General features: G+C 41.2%; 1 protein-coding gene across 3 annotated transcripts in view; it reads left to right on the top strand.

The window, feature by feature from the left end:
- Positions 1-2,293: 2,293 nt before the first annotated feature.
- LOC135540425 (poly(rC)-binding protein 2-like) overlaps positions 2,294-15,509 on the top strand; it is a 193,142-nt gene continuing 179,926 nt past the window's right edge. For all 3 annotated transcript variants that reach the window (XM_064967049.1, XM_064967048.1, XM_064967052.1), the window contains exon 1: positions 2,294-2,404. The gene's annotated coding sequence lies outside the window, so the exon portion shown is untranslated. The remainder of the gene's footprint in view (positions 2,405-15,509) is intronic.

Below are 15,509 nucleotides of genomic sequence, written 5' to 3'. Positions count from 1 at the left end.
ACCAGGTGCTTTCTGCAGTCCACAAATGAGACAACAGCTGTTTAGCTAGCCTATTCCCAACTCCCTACTCCCTACTCCCTACTCCCTATTCCCAACTCCCTACTCCCTATTCCCTACTCCCTATTCCCTACTCCCTACTCCCTACTCCCTACTCCCTACTCCCTATTCCCTATTCCCTACTCCCTATTCCCTACTCTCTACTCCCTATTCCCCACTACCTACTCCCTACTCCCTACTCCCTGCTCCCTACCTACTCCCTACTCCCTATTCCCTACTCCCTATTCCCTACTTAGCTGATTTTCTAATGCGACCTTTCGGGTTACTGGCCCAATGCTCTAAACTGCTATGTTAACTCCTATCCACAAGACAGTAGAATTAAATCAACGTTTCAAAGCCCTGGTAGCTGTCTATCTCCTGAAACATGTACACCACCACGAGCTTTTACACCGTGTGAACATGCTTACTTCTCTCAAATGTTTCACCTTACTTCTCTCAAATGTTTCACCTTATTTCTCTCAAATGTTTCACCTTATTTCTCTCAAATGTGGTGCACACATTTGTTTTACATCCTTGTTCGAGAGCATTTCTCCTTTAGCCAAGATAATCCATTCACCTGACAGGTGTGGCATATCAAGAAGCTGATTAAACAGCATGATCATTACACAGGTGCACCTTGTGCTGGGGACAATAACAGGCCACTCTAAAATGTGCTGTTTTTTGTCACACAACACAATGCCACAGATGTGTTGAGTGTTGAGGGAGCAGTGCAATTGGCATACTGACTGCAGGAAGGTCCACCAGAGCTGTTGCCAGAGAATTGAATGTTCATTTCTCTACCAACGTTGTTTTAGAGAATTTGGTAGTACATCCAACCGGCCTTACAACTGCAGACCACACGTATGGCGTCATGTGGCCGAGCGGTTTACTGATGTCAATGTTGTGAACAGAGTGCCGCATGGTGGCGGTGGGGATATGGTCTGAGCAGGAAAAACCTACTAACAACGAAACACAATTGCATTTTATCGATGGCAATTTCACTGCACAGAGATACCGTGACGAGATCCTGAAGCCATTCATCACATCATGTTTACTGGATGCTGAAAATGTCCCAGTTCTTCCATGGCCTGCATACTCACCCATTGAGCATGTTTGGGATGCTCTGGATCGACGTGTACGACAGCATGTTCCACTTCCCACCAATATAAAGCAACTTCGCTCTGCCATTGAAGAGGACTGGAGGCAACATTCCACAGGCCACAATCAACAGCCTGATCAACTCAATACTAATGAGATGTGTCGCGCTGCATGAGACAAAAGGTGATCATACCAGATACTGACGGGTTTTCTGATCCACGCCCCTGTGAACAACAGATGACCAACAGATGCATATCTGTATTCCCAGTCATGTGAAATCCATAGATTAGGGGCCTAATTTATTTATTTCAATTAACTGATTTCCTTATATGAACTGGAAAATCAGTAAAATCTTTTAAATTGCTAAATGTTGCATTTATATTTTTTGTTCAGTATAATTATTCATATAATTACACAATTAGTAAACTAATTGAGCCTAAGATAGAATCACTACTTATTCACTAGGAAGTACTGAGAGAGAAGGCACAGACAAAAGGTTCACTATTTATTTTAGAATATCTTCATGGCTTATTGCATTGGACACCATGCTTTGCACAGTAAATATACTCTCACTTTGAAATGAGGAGTGTTTCTAATTCATAAAGTAGCCAAATGTACCCCCCTCTTTTGCTAATATGCACATTTGTATGGAGTTAATTAAGTTGAATTACAAATGACATATCAATTAGTGATTAAATTAGTGATAGACAAGTTAATTACTATTGCTCTTTTAAGAACACGTTTTAAACAGAGCTATCGGGCTTTTGGTAAAACATTTTTTTTTTCCAAGTGAACATGACACCCCACAAATCACTGTTCAGTTTTACCTTGATATGGTGTTCCATTTCCAGCCAAGTATAGAATATGAAGTCGACTACTGCGCCTATTTATTATAGGTCATCCGGTTTATAACGTCGTTTTGAGGGCACGGTGAAGTGTATGGACTATAAGCAGATGGCCATACCGGTTGGACATTGTATTTATTTAGCTTTTTATTTGTCTAGTGTAATTGGATATGGTAGTACTTAGCTCCGTCGCCTCTTGCATCCCTCCTCTCTCTCTCTCTCTCTCTCTCTCTCTCTCTCTCTCTCTCTCTCTCTCTCTCTCTCTCTCCCCAACCCCCGCTCCCTCCCTCTCTCTGGTTAATTGGTACACTGACATCAGGATTATTTGTTACAGTTGAAGGCTCTCCGACAATGTGGACATCATCCTCGGATATATCATTTTCTGCGACTATTTCCCAGTGATTTTTTTTTACATACCAAGCAAGGTAAGACTTGACTATTTAAAAACATTTGTGCGTAAATATGTAGTTGTTCTGCAACCTTTGGGTACGATACGAATGAATACAGACTCGGAGATGTGTCACAGTAAAGTGTCTCACTTTTGAAATATTTTCGCTCTGATATTGACACGTGAAAAGACATTGTCGCCCGACAGAATCGCGGTATTTCTCAACTTCAAAGAACTGTCGGACATAGGATCATACGACCATGTAACAATTCCACCGGTCACCGCGCCGAGCAGCTGCACCATGCTTACATCGTTACATAAATGCAGTAGGATAAACGGTTTCGTAACATGTTTACATGTTTTGAAAGAATTGTATCATCTGCACGTGTTTTCTTTACATTTGAATTGTATTACGAGGTGATATGTTTGCGTGCGTGTCTCTTATGTCTATGATAGGCGATTGACTGGCTCAGAATTGGGAAAGCAACGGGAAAGTATCGAAGTTAAGTCGCGGAGCTGTGATTCTATCCTCGTGCTACAGAACACCTTGCTCTCTCGCTCGATTCCCCTTCTGAGGTTTTCCGTGGCATTGGTTGTGTCACTGCCCCTACTCCCGACATGTATATTTCACAGACATTAGTAGTTTATTGAGATTTGATGTATCTATTGTTCTGCGGGTCTGAAAGACGATGGAGCCGCGAAGCACGAGGTCCCACCGCCCGGTTGCCGTTCTGCTGTTTGCGTGACAGTCAGCACTCGTTCTGCATCATTCAACTCCAAGCCTAATTGATCACAATCCCATTGATCCAATTATGGACTGTTTTGGAGAGAGTACTAATTTATACACGCTAGGCCCACTTTGTTCTCCTAATTTGACGCTGTGTTTATTATATAGGCTACCTTACTAAATCATGGCGTTTGTGATTCCGTTATAAAATGTAGACCTAAATCTATCTATGTTTATTGTAAAAGTAGGACTTCAGTTAGTTGTAAAATTACCCATTTTGTAGGCTGGATATTTATTTATATTTACAACACTTTGCGATTAGGCCCACAGTCAGAGCTCGAGCCATAAGCCCTATGTTCAGTCGGCATGCTGAAGATGTCATCACTGCCAGTGTTTTAATATGAAGAGACATACTTCTGTAGCTAAGCTATTTGGAAATCATTGGCATGATTTCGTCAAATAACCTCTGGAAATAAAAAAAAAATAAAAACGTAAAAGCAGAATTAATGTATAAAGGAGGTGATATGTTTGCTTGCAGTGTCTATTATGAAACTCTTAGCATGGACATCACACACAGTGTGTGTTTCTGAGTTCTGAGATTACGGTGAAAGACTCCGAGGCCTATGGAGAGGTGTGTGTGTGTGTGTGTGTGTGTTACAGTCTACCTATCAACCAACAGGATAAAAAAGCATTCTAGTTACACAATCTCTGAGAGAGATGAAGTGTAATATGGGGGTTTAATCTGGAGGGGAGGAGGGTGGGGTTGTGACCACATACATTTCAAAGTACCCAATCTATTCATAGCTCAGGCAAACAAGACATACAAATGCTGCTGGGTTTGATCCTGTTATCAGCTTGAAGTTACGCCCCAGTAAATTATTAGTTTGGAGGAAGGCTCCAGTAAGTTATCAGTTTGGAGGAAGGCTCCAGTAAGTTATCAGTTTGGAGGAAGGCTCCAGTAAGTTATCAGTTTGGAGGAAGGCCCCAGTAAATTATCAGTTTGGAGGAAGGCTCCAGTAAGTTATCAGTTTGGAGGAAGGCCCCAGTAAATTATTAGTTTGGAGGAAGGCCCCAGTAAATTATTAGTTTGGAGGAAGGCCCCAGTAAATTATTAGTTTGGAGGAAGGCCCCAGTAAGTTATTAGTTTGGAGGAAGGCCCCAGTAAATTATTAGTTTGGAGGAAGGCCCCAGTAAGTTATTAGTTTGGAGGAAGGCCCCAGTAAGTTATTAGTTTGGAGGAAGGCCCCAGTAAATTATTAGTTTGGAGGAAGTTATTCTGTACAGAATGATAAGATAGATATACAGCTAATTGTATAGGCATAGTGCACTGAGCAGTTTGTAGTTTAAAGCACGCAGAGACTGTTGAGCCCTACAGTGGTACTATACTGTAGCTATGAGGTGGAACAACTACGGTCTGCGTCACAAATGTCATTTTATTCCCTATATTTGAACAATGACCATAAGGCTCTGGTCAAAAGCAGTACACTATGTATGACATAGGGTGCCATTTGGGACAAGTCATTGAGAAGAGATATTGATCTCGTCCTTGCGGGTAGTCACAGTGGTACCAGCTTGAGGCCTGCCATGTGGTTTCTAAGATTCAGAGACTAAAACTGTTGTTCTGTTTCTCTACTGACTCCTGGTGTCATACGCTGTATCACATGTTAAGATTAAAGATAGGAGAGAGAGAGAGTAGGGGAGAGAGAGAGAGTGTTATTTGTAAATTATTGTTATGGCATTGAAAACTGTAACAAATGCAGATGATTATCATCTGCATTTGTTACAGTTTTCAATGCCATAACAATAATTTACAAATAACACTCTCTCTCTCTCCCCCCCTCCTTTCAGCTCTGTTTCCTTTGCTGAAAACTTTTCTCAAACTTTTTTAAATGTTCTCAAGAGATGCTGCAGTTTATACGTCAGAAAATGTTCGGCCTAAACTGCAGCAATAGAATGTATTATTCTAGAATGTGAACATTTAAGAGTCTACAGCAGAATATTGTATTATAATTCTAGAATGTGAACATGTAAGAGTCTAGAGCAGAATAATGTATTATAATTCTAGAATCTGAACATTTAAGAGTCTAGAGCAGAATAATGTATTATAATTCTAGAATGTGAACATTTAAGAGTCTACAGCAGAATAATGTATTATAATTCTAGAATGTGAACATCTAAGAGTCTAGAGGAGAATAATGTATTATAATTCTAGAATGTGAACATTTAAGTGTCTAGAGCAGAATAATGTATTATAATTCTAGAATGTGAACATCTAAGAGTCTACAGCAGAATAATGTATTATAATTCTAGAATGTGAACATTTAAGAGTCTAGAGCAGAATAATGTATTATAATTCTAGAATGTGAACATCTAAGAGTCTACAGCAGAATAATGTATTATAATTCTAGAATGTGAACATTTAAGAGTCTAGAGCAGAATAATGTATTATAATTCTAGAATGTGAACATCTAAGAGTCTACAGCAGAATGTATACTAGCATTCTAGAATAGAGACGCCAAACTGTTAGTGATGTGGTCCTAAGCTAGTCACTGTTGAAGAATGGGCATATTGTCCCTCTGTCTCACTGTGCCAGAGTATGAGAGCAACAACAACATATTTCAAACCAGCCCAGGGTTTCTCAAACTCAGTCCTCGGGACCACCAACTCATCATCCAGCTTTGATTATTTGAATCAGCTGTGTAGTGCTATGGCAAAACCCCAAAACATGCACCATGTTTTTGGGGGGTTAATTAAGTGCCTTGCTCAAAGGCACATCAACAGATTTTTAGTCCGCTTGGGAATTCTAAAAAGTGTCCTGGCCCAATATTGACCCAATGCTCTTAACCACTAGGCTACCTCCTGCCCCTGTTCTTATAGGACTTTGGTCAAAAGTAGTGCACTACATAGGGAATAGGGACTAGGCTGTCATTTGCGATGACGCCGACGTCTCTTTTACATAAGACCGTCCCAGTTGGTTTTGGTTCTATCGACCAGAGGAATTTAGGTCAGTCTTAATTGATACTCAGACACATTTTAATTAGTGAGAGAAACGTGCTGTTCTGTTCCCTCTCCTCTCCCTCTCCCTCTCCCTCTCACTCCCTCTCCCTCTCCCTCTCCCTCTCCCTCTCCCTCTCCCTCTCACTCTCACTCTCACTCTCACTCCCTCTCCCTCTCCCTCTCCCTCTCACTCCCTCTCCCTCTCACTCTCACTCTCACTCCCTCTCCCTCTCCCTCTCCCTCTCCCTCTCCCTCTCCTCTCCTCTCCCTCTCCCTCTCTCTCCCTCTCCCTCTCCCTCTCCCTCTCCCTCTCCCTCTCCCTCTCCCTCTCCCTCTCACTCTCACTCTCACTCTCCCTCTCCCTCTCCCTCTCCCTCTCCCTCTCACTCCCTCTCTCTCTCCCTCTCCCTCTCCCTCTCCCTCTCCCTCTCCCTCTCACTCTCCCTCTCCCTCCTCTCCCTCTCCCTCTCCCTCTCCCTCTCCCTCTCCCTCTCCCTCTCCTCTCCCTCTCCCTCTCTCTCCCTCTCCCTCTCACTCCCTCTCCCTCTCCCTCTCACTCCCTCTCCCTCTCCCTCTCCCTCTCCCTCTCCCTCTCCCTCTCCCTCTCCCTCTCCCTCTCCCTCCCTCTCACCATTACAGTAAACATTACACTCACAAAAGTTTCTGAAGAATAAAGAATAAAGTCTCTCTCTCTGATGCAGCCTAGTAATTACCAGGTACTTTTAACCATTGGATCCTGATGTCTGATGCTAAAACAACATTTCATTTTTTTTCTTCCATAATACACTGTAAAATACATTTTAAAAATAAATGCAATTTGCACTCACTTGACTTTAAATATTGTATTCTCTTCTTCTCTTATATTTGAGTATTTGTTGATACTATGCCAGTTTGCGAATTGCTCAACACTAAAGTAAACTTTCAAGGCTGTGTGCGAACGTTTCATCTGTCTTCCTTTACAATTTTAATATTCAATTTTACGATAGAAAGAGGAAAACATTTCCGTAATGGAAAAAACTGATTGTGTAATATATTTATTTTCACCAATACGGACATAATTATATTATATTATATTATATAATTATATCTACCAAACACATCTATTAAACTGCTATTTTATAAACATGGCATTTCTGTCATTTTCCATTAAAAAAACATGAATAGGATACGGTCACTGTTAGATATGGAAGGAAAACACACCTTTAGCAAGCTTTCTTTCATGACGTTGTGCTATCGCAGATCATTTAGGAAATAAACCCCTTGCACTCAAGTCCTCTTTGGCCTTCAAGCCCGTCCCTCTCCCCGGTTCGAATGTAAGTGAAAGGGGTAGTGTGTGATTTTTTCGCCTAAGTGAGGGGAAGGGTGTGTAAATTGAGGGTATAGTGCATGACTGTGTAAGTGAGGGTTGAAGTGTGTGTGTGTGTGTGTGTGTGTGTGTGTGTGTGTGTGTGTGTGTGTGTGTGTGTGTGTGTGTGTGTGTGTGTGTGTGTGTGTGTGTGTGTGTGTGTGTGTGTGTGTGTGTAGCCTAAGTGAGGGGAAGGGTATGTAAATGGAGGGTATAGTGCATGAGTGTGTAAGTGATGGTTGAAGTGTGTGTGTGTAGCCTAAGTTGAAGTAGACCTCCAGGCCCATGAGATGCTGGAGCTCTAGAACTAGAAGATAGAGGAAGAGATGCTGGAGCTCTAGAACTAGAAGCTAGAGAAAGAGATGCTGGAGCTCTTGAACTCTTGTAACTAGAGGAAGAGATGCTGGAGTTCTAGAACTCTAGAAGCTAGAGGAAGAGATGCTGGAGCTCAAGAACGCTAGATGCTAGAGGAAGAGATGCTGGAGCTCTAGAACTCTAGAAGCTAGAGGAAGAGATGCTAGAGCTCTAGAACTCTAGAAGCTAGAGGAAGAGATGCTGAAACTTCAGAGATCTAGAACTCTAGAAGCTAGAGGAAGAGATGCTGGAACTTCAGAGATCTAGAACTCTAGAAGCTAGCAGAAGAGATGCTGAAACTTCAGAGATCTAGAACTCTAGAAGCTAGCGGAAGAGATGCTGACACTTCAGATATCTAGAACTCTAGAAGCTAGCGGAAGAGCTGCTTGAACTTCAGAGATCTAGAACTCTAGAAGCTAGAGGAAGAGATGCTGGAGCTCTAGAACTCTAGAAGCTAGCGGAAGAGATGCTGAAACTTCAGAGATCTAGAACTCTAGAAGCTAGAGGAAGAGATGCTGGAACTTCAGATATCTAGAACTCTAGAAGCTAGCGGAAGAGCTGCTTGAACTTCAGAGATCTAGAACTCTAGAAGCTAGAGGAAGAGATGCTGGAGCTCTAGAACTCTAGAAGCTAGCGGAAGAGATGCTGACACTTCAGAGATCTAGAACTCTAGAAGCTAGAGGAAGAGATGCTGGAACTTCAGATATCTAGAACTCCAGAAGCTAGCGGAAGAGCTGCTTGAACTTCAGAGATCTAGAACTCTAGAAGCGAGAGGAAGAGATGCTGGAACTTCCGAGATCTAGAACTCTAGAAGCTAGTGGAAGAGATGCTGAAACTTCAGAGATCTAGAACTCTAGAAGCTAGAGGAAGAGATGCTGGAACTTCAGAGATCTAGAACTCTAGAAGCTAGCGGAAGAGCTGCTTGAACTTCAGAGATCTAGAACTCTAGAAGCTAAAGGAAGAGCTGCTGGAACTTCAGAGATCTAGAACTCTAGAAGCTAGAGGAAGAGCTGCCAGAACTTCAGAGATCTAGAACTCTAGAAGCTAGCGGAAGAGCTGCTGGAACTTCAGAGATCTAGAGCTCTAAAAGCTAGAGGAAGAGCTGCTGGAACTTCAGAGATCTAGAACTCTAGAAGCTAAAGGAAGATAAGTTTTCATTCCAAAGCCCTTTGAGGCCTCCCAGGGATAACGTGGTGCAATGAAAGCTGCTAGAAATCTCTCTCTATCTCTGGCATCAGATTTGAGGCTTACAGGTTAATGACTTACCTCAGGGAACAAATGGAGAAAATCCCTTGTGCATACGGAGCTTTATGACGTGTGTAGAGCAAAACTTGGTAGAGTGCAATCTGAGATATATCACTGGGATAACACTACACGTAAAGCCTGCAGGTATAATGCAGTAAAGTGTTACCATTACTTGTAATAGTAATTATTTTGGATATGAGGGGGCAGGTCTATGACCATCTAAATGAGAAGAGAAGTTCTTAAGGATAGTGCACTATTACTGAATTGTCACGTTGAATCTTGGCAGTGTTTGGGGAAGCTACTCTGAACGCATATACTGAGTGAACAAAACATTAAGGACACCTTCCTAATATTGAGTATTCAACACCTTTGTTATGGCAATCCTAAATAAGTTTAGAAGTAAAAATGTGCAAGTCACAAAGTAAGTTGATTGGACTCTCACTGTGTGCAATAATAGTATTTAACGTTATTTGTTTGTCTACAAATGACATCTCTGTACTCCACACATACAAGTATCTGTAAATTCCCTCCGTTGAGCAGTGAATTTCCCTTTGAGCTTTGGTGAAGTTATTTACCGTTTGGATGGTGTATCAATAAACCCAGTCACTACAAAGATACAGGCGTCCTTCCTAACTCAGTTGCCAGAGAGAAAGGAACCTGCTAATTTCACATGAGGCCAATGATGACTTTAAAACAGTTACATAGTTTAATGGCTGTGATAGGAGAACACTGAGGATGGGATCAACGACATTGTAGTTACTCCAAAATACTAATTGACAGAGAAGGATGCCTGTACTGTGGCGGCAGTGTAGCCTAGTGGTTAGAGTGTAGGGGCGGCAGGGTAGCCTAGTGGTTAGAGTGTAGAGGCGACAGGGTAGCCTAGTGGTTAGAGTGTAGAGGCGTCAGGGTAGCCTAGTGGTTAGAGTGTAGAGGCGCCAGGGTAGCCTAGTGGTTAGAGCATTGGACTATTAACCAAAAGGTTGCAATTTCAAATCCCCGAGCTGACAAGGTACAAAATCTGTCGTTCTGCCCCTGAACAGGCAGTTAACCCACTGTTCCAAGGCCATCATTGAAAATTAGAATTTGTTCTTAACTGACTTGCCTAGTTAAATAAAGGTAAAAAAACATAAAAACATCATATTCTTGCTGTAAACATGCCTCCTGTTTGCAACAAAGGACTAACGTTACACTGCCAAAAAAATGTGACAAAGCAATTACATATTAGTACAAAGTGTTATGTTCGGGGAAAATCCTATTCAACATATTACTGAGTACCACTCTTCATATTTTCAAGCGTAGTTGTGGCTATTAAGGACTGAGGAGTTTTTCAGGATAAAAAATACAAGTTATGGAGCTCAGCACTGGCAAAAAATCCTAGAGGAAAACCTCTGCTTTCCAATAGGCACTGGGACATTAATTCACCGTTCAGCAGGACAATAACCTAAAACACAAGGCCAAATCTACACTGGAGTCCACACAAATCTTCAAGACAGTGAATGTTCCTGAGTGGCCAAGTTACTTTTCTTAAAAAAAGAAGACATTTCTAAGTGACCCCAAACATTTGAACGGTAGTGTATTTAGCATTCTGTTGGAGGCAAGAATTTTGTATAATAATTTATATAGGAAAACTCAAAGTGTTGACCCAAGTGTTGTTGTTTGTACCAGTTCATAAACCATGTGCCATGGAATCAGTACATCGAAAATCTCTTCCCATTTAATTTGAAACCTGTATGGCGCAGCTGTCAACAGTTGTTTTTCTCAAATTAAACTGGTATATATTTATATTTATGTGTCACGCACTGATCTTAGTTATCTTTGTTTTCTTTATTGTTTTGGTTAGGTCAGGGTGTGACAAGGGGGGTTTGTTTAGTTTTGTATTGTCTTGTTGTTGTTTTTGTAAATATAGGTGTTTATATGTCTATAGTTGCCGGGATTGGTTCTCAATCAGAGGCAGCTGTTTATCATTGTCTCTGATTGGGGACCATATTTAGGTAGCCATATTCCTTGGATATTTTTGTGGGTTCTTATTCTATGTTTAGTTGCCTGTCTGCACTAGCCATATTAGCTTCACGGTTCGTTTTGTTGTTTTGTATAGTTTGTTCAGTGTTCTTTCTTTAATAAAGAAGTATGTACGCTTCCCACGCGGTGCCTTGGTCTCCTCCATATGACGACCGTGACATTATGACAACTCCTTTAAATCGACTTTGTGGAAACAAGTTCACTACCTTCTCACTTTTGCTCGTCCATTTTTGTGGTAATGCTGCACACAGTTGGTTATAAGTTTGGATTGAGTAAACATTCCTAAATATTTGCAATATTTATGTATATAACTCCACAGTCTATTTTCATCATATTATAAATATAATAATAAACATTTAAAAAATATATATATCCATAAATAATTATTTTTTTTATTAATCAGTATATTTGAGTTTAACATTTAACATTTGTTGTAATATTTGTTCTACCTTTTCTGGAGGATAAAACTGAAATTGTAACCAGCTTTGAATAGCTTGTTTAATAAGGGCAACACTTTAAACAACATATCATTTTCAATTAGTCGGAAATGAGAAGTTGTAATCTGTATGAAGGCAAAAACACAATTTTTTAACAAAGGACGAGCCTTTCTTAATAATCTACTGGAGAACCATTTGGGGTTTAAGTATAATTTATGTACGAGTGAAGCTTTTAGTGAGAGGTTTAAAGCTTTAATATTTAATCACTTTAGCCCCCCCAAACTCAAATTCATTATATAAATAGGCACTTTTAATTTAGTCTGTCCTTGCATTCCTTTTAAAATGAAATGTATTTTTGCTCATATTATTTAGAAAATGAGTCGTCTGGAGTAGGCAGCGACATTGGTAAGTAAGTATATAGAAGACACTCTTCCCATAGAAGACACTCTACCTGTTACGGATCCCTTTTCGCCGTGATAGGGCCAAAGAGTTAATCAATGTGCATTTTCCATAAATAGACACGTATTTACCTCTCCTTGGTTGCAGAATCTTATCTATCTTTGCAAACTTTTCTTTTGAAATTAATTGTGGTGAGTTCATTTATTTTTTTTGAGATGTGAATACTAACTATGTCTACTTCACCATAATTGTATTGGTAAACTACAAGGTAGTGTAAACACTGTGTCTTTTAATTAACCAATAAGTAATATGGTACACTTGTCATAATTAGGTTTTTGTTCAGAGAGGCCAGAAAAGTGATCAAGATCTTCAATGAGACCGTGCAGCGATCCAGGGTTTGGCGAAAACTTGAGTTATCGGCACTTTTTTGTTTTTATCCCCTGTATTTCAAAAACCTTGATGATCTTGTTTGATCTAATTTTAATGGCCATAATAAATAGATATGGAGACAACGGACAGCCTTGTTTTGCTCCTCTTAAAATATCTTTAACCCATTTTATAAGAGATTCATCAAAATTAAAGCAATCCAGGCATTTATATATAATTTATAATTTCTAGTCGTACTTTATCAAACGCCTTTTCAAAATCTGCTATGAAGACCAAGCCTGGTATCTTTGATGTTTCATAATGTTCAATTGTTTCAAGTAATTGTTGTATATTATCTCCAATATATCATTTATCTCAAAGTTAGGATTTTTCCTCTCTGAGGATGTGATTCACGTGGGCGTCCATTTTACAGGAAACACAACAAGACTAGAGAAGAAGAAACAATCTTGTGTTATAGTCTACTGTCCCTCCTCCCCTCAAACCAATCTAGTGTTAGAGTCCACTGAATAATGCAGTTGAACACAGACAGGGCTCTCTCATCTCTACTGCACAACTACTCCCACCAGATCTAGGTCAAATGGCTTGTTTCCTTAAAGACAAAGACTGGGTTCTGGAAAGCTGTTCAATGGTTCCTTCAATTCTAGTATTCAGAGTGACTTACAGTCAGAATATAACTTATAAATGATGTATGAGCTTAGCACAACTGTCTGTCTTTACTGTGATCAAAACATGTGTTTGTTTTACTCCATTGGTACAAACAATCAAATGTACAAACAATATAGATTAGTTATAATAATAATAATAATAAAATGAATAATACAAGTGAAAATTGTAATGCGGAAGTCAAGGACTGTCAGTCATTTAATGTAACTTAATGTGCGCTTATATTTCTCCAACCCCGTCCCACAGCTGTTTACCTAAACAAGTGGTGTGGCTGACGTGTTGTTGTTTTTCAAATCCACACAATGTAACTTTAATCTCTGTTAAGAGGAGATGGTTGTCAGAAAGAAAAAAGAGACACGGCACACTCTCTTTCACTCTCTCTCTCTGTGTGTCTCTCTCTCTCTGTCTCTCTGTGTCTCTCTCTGTCTCTCTCTGTCTCTCTCTCTCTGTTTCTCTGTGTCTCTCTCTCTGTGTGTCTCTCTCTCTCTCTCTCACTGTGTCTCTCTCTCTCACTCTCTCTCTCACTCTCTCTCTGTATCTCTCTCTCTCTGTCTCTCTCTCTCTCTGTCTCCCTCTCTCTCTCTGTCTCTCTCACACACACACGACAGAAAATGGGGTTAGACGTTAGCTGGCTGCTGACTATGAACAAAAGCAAGTGGTTGTTCTCTTATCCATTTTACCTGAACCCTGACCCTGACCCTGACCCTGAACCCTGACCATGACAGACAGGCTGAGCCTAACCCTGACACTGAACCCTGAACCCTGACCATGACCGACAGGCTGACCCTAACCCTGACCCTAACAGACAGGCTGAACCCTGACCCTGACCCTCAAAGACAGGCTGACGCGTAGTATTGTGTAGTATTGTGTAGTATTGTGGTGACGTGTGGTGACGCGTGGTATTGCGTGGTATTGCGTGGTATTGCGTGGTATTGCGTGGTATTGCGTGGTATTGCGTGGTATTGTGTGGTACTGTGTGGTGACGCGTGGTATTGTGTGGTATTGCGTGGTATTGCGTGGTGACGTGTGGTATTGTGTGGTAACGCGTGGTTACAACGCATTTGTTCTAATGTATGTGTGACCTATGGATGACACAAACCCTTTGTGACTCCCATCTATCACTTTCTGTCCAATCAGCGCAGCTCGGCAGATGCATACAAATGTAAATTTCTAGGGAGGGGGGTAGGGTTGGTGTGTGTGTGTGTGTGTGTGTGTGTGTGTGTGTGTGTGTGTGTGTGTCTGTGTGTGACCCCGGTGCAAATGAGGTCATTCTGTGTACAACGTCATCAGAAAACACCATGTTCCCTCTGAAGTACACCACTTTAGTCCCTCTATAGTACACTACTTTAGTCCCTCTATAGTACACCACTTTAGTCCCTCTATAGTACACTACTTTAGTCCCTCTATAGTACACTACTTTAGTCCCTCTATAGTACACTACTTTAGTCCCTCTATAGTACACTACTTTAGTCCCTCTATAGTACACCACTTTAGTCCCTCTATAGTACACTACTTTAGTCCCTCTATAGTACACTACTTTAGTCCCTCTATAGTACACCACTTTAGTCCCTCTATAGTACACTACTTTAGTCCCTCTATAGTACACTACTTTAGTCCCTCTATAGTACACTACTTTAGTCCCTCTATAGTACACTACTTTAGTCCCTCTATAATACACTACTTTAGTCCCTCTATAGTACACTACTTTAGACCAGAGACAACAGGGGAATAGGCTGTCATTTGGAACGCAGACATCATTTGTTCTCTTCTTTAATTAAAGTTGAAGGATAGTGGAATATTGAATGAGACTAGTATGAGAGACAGAGAGAGAGAGAGAGAGAGAGAGAGAGAGAGAGTCGTGTGATTGGATTTGGGCCACTACCACGTGCATATAAATTGAATCTTGGACTCAGTCTGCACCTGGTATTAATGTGAGTCATGGGATTGGATTTGGGCCACTACCATGTAAATATTTAGGAAATTATGTGATTGTCCAGTATTGTCTGAAACAGAGAGACCAGAGAAAGATGGAGAGAGAAGGGAAGATGGAGATAGGAGGGAAGATGGAGAGAGGAGGGAAGATAGAGAGAAGGAGGGATGGAGAGAGGAGGGAAGATGGAGAGAGGAGGGAAGATGGAGAGAGGAGAGAAGTTAGAGAGCAGAGGGGAGATGGAGAGAGAAGGGGAGATGGAGAGGAGATGGAGAGCAGATGGAGAGAGGAGGAAAGATAGAGAGAGGAGGGAAGATGGGAGATGGAGGGATGGAGAGAAGAGGGAAGATGGAGAGAAGGGATGGATGGAAATTACCATGGCCATAATAGATGAAGAATGTTCCTCAGGACTGGGAGTGGGTGGGGTTATCACACAGACACATCGTTATTCATTGATGCGTTAGTGGAAGTCATGCATTGGTTGATACAGAGACCTCCTCTGTATTGCGTGTTAGCCAGTCATCATCCTACTCTGCTCTGCTCCTCACAAGGCCTGGCTTTGTCTCTGGATTTCTGGGAGGCCACAGGCAGAAGGACTCACAGAGTGGGGCGAGAGGAGAGGGCAGGGGGGAAGGGAGA

Source organism: Oncorhynchus masou, chromosome 5 (genome assembly GCF_036934945.1).
Source record: "Oncorhynchus masou masou isolate Uvic2021 chromosome 5, UVic_Omas_1.1, whole genome shotgun sequence".
NCBI lineage: Eukaryota > Metazoa > Chordata > Actinopteri > Salmoniformes > Salmonidae > Oncorhynchus > Oncorhynchus masou.
This window is presented reverse-complemented; position numbering and strand designations above follow the sequence as displayed.